Below are 6,672 nucleotides of genomic sequence, written 5' to 3' on the forward strand. Positions count from 1 at the left end.
CACGGTGAACGCCGTAAAAAAATAAATTAAAAAATATCAGAATTGCTGGTTTTTGGTCACCTTGCTTACCAAAAAATGAAATAAAAAGTCATCCAAAAATCGCATGTACCCTAAAATGGTACCAATGAAAACTACAGATTGTCCCGCAACAAATAAGCCCTCACACAGCTTCGGTGGAGAAAAAATAGAAAAAAGTTCTGGCTTTTATAGCGACGCAAAATGTGCAGAGTGTTCCAAAAGCGGACAAGATTGGGCACCGTTTATCTGTGCGACACCAGCCACATATCCACGAATTATTATTTATTTACCCCATTATTATACCCTCTTATTATGCCCTGATGTACTCCACACAGCTTACATATGCCCCCACATTATAAACTGAAACACCAGCAAAACCCCAAACTACCAAGCAAATTCTGCGCTCCAAAAGCCAAATGGCGCTCAATCCCTTCTGAACCCCACAGCGTGCCCAAACAGCAGTTTACATCCACATATATGGCATCGCCATACCCAGGAGAACCTGCTTAACAGTTTATGAGGTATTTGTCTTCAGTGGCACGAACTGGGCACAACATATTATGCACTAAAATGGCATATCAGTGGAAAATTGCAATTTTCACATTGCACCATCCACTGAGCGTTCATTTCTAATAAAAAAAAAAAACCCTGTGGGGTCAAAATGCCCACTACACCCACTAAAAATGCACTGAGGAGTGCAGTTTCCAAAATTGGGGTCACACCTTGGGGGTTTGTTTTACTATTTGACCCAAGAGCCCTGCTATTGTGGGCCAATTCTGTAAAAATAACCAAAATAGACCTCAAATGCGCATGGTGCTCTTTTACTCCTAAGCCCTATCATATGTCCCGGAAAATGATAAATGCCTTGAGGGGTGTAGTTTACAAAATGGGGTCACTTCTCAGGGTTTTCCGCTCTACTCTGATAACTAAGGGAGCTCTGAAAATGCGACATGGCGCCTGTACACTAGTACAGTACAAAAAGCCAAATGGCGCTCCTTCCATTTTGAGCTCTGTCATGTGCCCAAACAGCAGCTTAGGACCACACGTGAGGTATTTCCATACTCGGGAGAAATTGGGTAACAAATTGTGTGGTGTTTTTTCTCCTATTACCCCTTGTGAAAATAAAAAATTGGGAGCAAAAAGAAATATATATTTTTGGAAAAAAAATTATTTAATTTTCACTGCCTAATTCTAATAAAATCTATGAAACACCTGTGGTTTCAAAATGCTCACTACACCCCTAGATGAATTCCCTGAGGGGTATAGTTTCCAAAATGAAGTCACTTCTCAGGGGTTTCTATTGTACTGGTACCTCAGGGGCTCTGCAAATGTGACCTGGTGCAGAGAAATCAATCAAGTAAAATCTGCATGCCAAGTAGTGCTCCTGCCATTCTGAGCCCTGTGATGTGTCCAAACAGCAGTTTATGACCACATATGGGGTATTGCCGTACTCTGGAGAAATTGCTTTACAAATGTTGGGGTGCTTTTTCTTTATTCCTTGTGAAAATGAAAAAAATTCAACATTTTAGTGGAAAAATTTTCATTTTCACTGCCTAATTCCAATAAATTCGCCAAAAAAACTGTGGGGTCAAAATTCTCACTATACCGCCAGATAATTTGCGTGAGGGGTGTAGTTTCCCAAATGGGGCCACTTTTGCGGTTTTGCACTGTTTTGGCCACTTGGGGGCTTTGCAAATGTGATATGGCGCCGCAAACCATTCCTGCAAAACTTGAGCTCCAAAAGTCAAAAGGTGCCCCTTCCTTTCTAAGCTCTGCCGTGTGTCCAAACAGCAGTTTATGACCACATATGGGCTATTCCTCTACTCGGGAGAAATTGCTTTACAAATGTTGTGGTGCTTTTTCTTTTTTATCTATTGTGAAAATGAAAAAATCTGAGCTAAAACTACATTTTATTTAGATTTTCAATTTCAAGGCCTAATTTCAATAAATTCTGCAAAAAACCTGTGGGGTCAAAATGCTAACTATACCCCAAGAAAAATTCCTTCTGAGTGTAGTTTACAAAATGGGGTTACTTTTGGGGGGTTTGCACTGTTTTGGTCCCTCCAGGGCGTTGCAAACGCAACATGGCACTGAAAACCATTCCAGCAAAATCTGCGCTCTAAAATCCAAATTGTGCTTCTTCCCTTCTGAGTCCTGTCGTGGGTCCATATAGCAGTTTATCACCACATATGGGGTATTGCCGTAATCGGGAGAAATTGCTTTTCACATGTTGGGGTGCTTTTTCTCCTTTATGCCTTGTAAAAATTAAAACTTTCTACGTTTTTTTAAGACAAAAAGTAGATTTTCATTTTTACAGACTAATTTGAATAAGTTTAGCAAAAACCTGTGGGGTCAAAATGCTAACTATACCCTTAGACACATTTCTTGAGGGGTGTAGTTTCCAAAATGGGTCACTTTTGGTGGGGTTTCCTCTGTTTTGGCACCACAAGACCGCTTCAAACCTGACATGGTACCTAAAATATATTTTGAAGAAAGGAGGCCCCAAAATCCACTTTGTGCTCCTTTGTTTCTGAGGTCTGTTAGTACACTTGGGTCACGTGTGGGATATTTATAAAAACTGCAAAATCTAGGCAATAAATTTTGAGTTGCATTTCTCAGGTAAAACCTTCTGTGTTGCAGAAAAAAATCTATTACAAATGAATTTTGGCAAAAAAAATGTAAATTGTAAATTTCACCTCTACATTGCTTTAATTCCTGTGAAACACCTAAGGGGTTAAGAAACTTTCTGAATGCTGTTTTGAATACTTTTAAAATGGGGTAATTTATGGGGACTTTCTAATATATAAGGCCCTCAAAGCCACTTCAGAACTGGAAATGTGAGAAATTGCTGCTAAAGTTCTAAGCCTAGTAACATCCTAGAAAAATTAAAGGACGTTCAAATAAACGATGCAAACATAAAGTAGACATATGGGAAATGTTAACTAGTAACTATTTTGTGTGGTATTACTATCCGTTTTACAAGCAGATACATTTAAATTAAGAAAAATATTTTTTGCAAATTTTCTCAAAATATTGGTGTTTTTCAAAAGTAAATACTGAATTTAGCGACCACATTTTTTCAGTAACACAAAGTAAAACATGTCATGAGAAAACAGTCTTGGATAGGTAAAAGCATCCCAGAGTTCTTACCACATAAATTGACATATGTCAGATTTGAAAAAATCAACAGTGTCCTGAAGGCCAAAACAGGTTGTCCTTAAGGAGTTTAATTGGTTAGACCAGAACTTATTTAGGTTGGGTTTCGACAGGTTGTTTTTATAGCAGTTTTCTTGCAGTTTTGAAGTGCTTCTTAATTGCTTTGAAAAACTCATGTGTTTTACCCCAATTAGTAGAGATTCTGTGTTTCAGACGTTTTCAGTTTAACAAACTTTTCAATTTTACCGAATAACTTTAAGCTTTGTTATTTTCTAAAATTTTACATTAACTAATCCACACCTATACTAATCTAACACTGTGCCATATTAACATGACAATTACTGACCGACTGTCATGATGACTAATATAAATTAAAGTTCCAATTTCCCTTTACTGTCTTTTTGCCACTGATAACATTTACCTTTTAAGTGCTGTCAGCCAATGGTTACATAATGAGCATGTTATTAATGGGAAAAATATCTGATGCACATCTAATGAGGAAAATCTCTATCTCTAGTTATGCTGCTTAAAAAGCAATACCTCAATGATAAAGGGACGTCATTGCCTAAAATCTATTCATTCTATGTCTATCAATATTTCCAATCATCTTTTTGGAGGTGCTTACCTACTGCGATTTGAATAGTGATTTTTGACATTTATTCATTTATATTAAGCAGAATATGCATAATGTAAGTGAAGAATAAGTAGATGAATCAGGTATTTTTATACATTTCAGTTGCTGGCTACTCTTGACAGCATTCTGTATCAGCATTTTATTCAGTCACTGTAGATTACTAATTTAGACGTATAAAATCTCTTTCTTAGACCTTCTGCAATGTGTTTTTTTTGCCGTAATATGGAACGCATATTGAATAGTTTCTTGAGGATGCTTAGTTGTGCGAGAGGATTAGTTTTGCAGATCAAGTTTATTCAGTGCTTCTATGGGTGAACTTTCTCATGTATACTTCATGCCGTAGTGTATTCGGTTTACTGTAAAAAACGCATGCGCTTACCCTGGTGTTTTGATAAGGTGATATGCATTTCTCCATAGACATGCATATTACCTCCATAGACATGCAAAAAAGTTTGGAGTTTTGACCCATTGCTCCTATTTGTGAGCTTATATCTACATCAATGTTTACCAACCTTCAGGGAAACACTTGAAAAAATGTTCACTACCAGAAAATGGCCCCCCTCCCTCCACATTCTCATCTGAAAGAAGCTTGGTATAGAGGTGAGTAAATAGCTCTATATTCTGGCCAAGACTTGTCTCCTTTGCCCTTTGCCAACCATCTATGAGCAGGCTGAAATCCTTTTGCCATTCCTTCTGTAAATGTAACCCCCCTGCTGCTGTCTTCTAGGGAACCCCTGACCAGGTTTCAGGGAACCCTGATTGGAAAACCACATCTCCAACTTTTCCTTATACTATTTAAAATGCACTGCACAAACAGAGCAAAATATTTGTATGTTAGAAATTTTTATTCATCCACATACCGCAGATCTATTATATATCTGGGTATATAAGATGTATGTATACTTGTAGTCAGTGGAGAAGCCGCTGGTGCTTGGTCATTGGAATCAGGAAACGTCAGAATGCTGTTGTAAAGGATCTGCCAGACACAGCTTCTGTGTCGACGCCCGTGGTTAATCAGTCTGCATCTGCTCCTAGGTCTGATAGAGTGACTCGATCTGCTACCACTCAGGCTGGTAGGCTGATGAGTGGGAGAACCTATCACAGCCTGGCCAGACGGTTCTAGCTCCCGCCCTCGGTCTATGTATACCTTCATTTGCTTCTTGTCTTTGCCTGTGATTCTATCTTGTTTCCTGGCTCTGCTGCTCCAGCTATTACTATCGACCTCTGCTTCATTTTGACCCTGGCTTTACTGACTACGCTCCTGCTCTGCGTTTGGTACCTCGTACACTCCTGGTTTGACTCGGCTCGTTCACTACTCTTGTTGCTCACAGTGTTGCTGTGGGCAACTGCCCCATTTCCCTTAGCTTCTGTGTACCCTTGTCTGTTTGTCTGTCGTGCACGTATTAAGCGTTGGGACCGTCGCCCAGTTGTACGCCGTCGCCTAGGACGGGTCGTGCAAATAGGCAGGGACTGAGTGGCGGGTAGATTAGGGCTCACCTGTCTGTGTTTCCCTACTCCGTCATTACATCTGTGTTATGTAAACTACATGTATAACGCATCTTGTTTTAGTGTGGGTTGACTCTATGGCTCATTGTTATGGCCGCCTTGTTCAAGTAATTTGTTCATCAACATTGTTGGCTGAGTGTGACATTGATGCAGCCATATCCAGATTTAGATAAAATATAAATTATAGGCTAATATGGATGCTATGTATGGCCAGTTAAACTGGTTGCAGCTGAAGAACTGTATAGTAATGAGATAAAAGTTTACTGTAGTTTCATCTCCAACTTCTGTGGCCTGAAAAAACCTCCTCAACCTAAATAGAAGCTTATATTCCGAAATAAAATAGCGGATTAACTGGCAGCTTGTCAACTTATCTATGGATTACATAGTGAGATTTCTGAGAAAGCTTTGTTTTAACTTCTGCTCTGTGCTGCTGACTTTCATGGTATTGGTGAATTATAAAAAGATTTTTATTTAAATTCTGCAATCCATATTTTCTACCAACATATGTTAATAAAAGTTGGTACCATGTACAACGCCATCTGACCTGCTGGTTAAATAACCTATGAAATAACATATCTAGTTATGGTAATAATATATTGCTAGGGGTGTAACTTGGAACTACTACAGCTAGGTCCAGAATTATTTGGACAGTGACACAAGTTTTGGCATTGTAGCTGTTTACCTAAACATATTGAATATAAAGTTATATAATCAATATGGGCTTAAAGTGCAGACTCTCAGCTTTAATTTGAGGGTATTCACATCCTAATTTGAGGAAGGGTTTAGGAATTACAGCTCTTTAATATGTAGCTGCCTCTTTTTCAAGGGACCAAAGGTAATTTGACAATTATTTCAAAAGCTATTTAACCCTTTCATGCTGACAATCTGTAGATTCACGTCCTGTTCGCACATACCCCATGCTGCCAGGGCGTGAATATACAGATCTCTGTTCCAGCCAGCATAGCGCTGTGAAAAGCGCTCGGACACTGGCTGTGTCAGTGTCCCCGGCTCCCTAGCAACCTGCTCACTGACAGCCAAACCGATTGGTTCGGCTGGTAAGCATGTGATTACCATGAATAACCAATAATGGTGAGCTCTGAAAAGTTTGTTTACAAACAAACTTTTCCCGCTTGTGATCTCCTGTCAGCCTCCTTCACTCTGACACAGCATTTCAGAGAGAAGGAGATCGGGAGAAGACAGAAGAAAAGTGAAAAAGACATACATAAATACATACAATTGTGTTTATGTGTATATATAAGGTATATATATATATATATATAAATATATATATATATGTGTATATATATATATGTATATATATATATATATATATATATATATATATATATATACCAGTA

The sequence above is a fragment of the Rhinoderma darwinii genome, chromosome 3 (assembly GCF_050947455.1).
Source record: "Rhinoderma darwinii isolate aRhiDar2 chromosome 3, aRhiDar2.hap1, whole genome shotgun sequence".
NCBI lineage: Eukaryota > Metazoa > Chordata > Amphibia > Anura > Rhinodermatidae > Rhinoderma > Rhinoderma darwinii.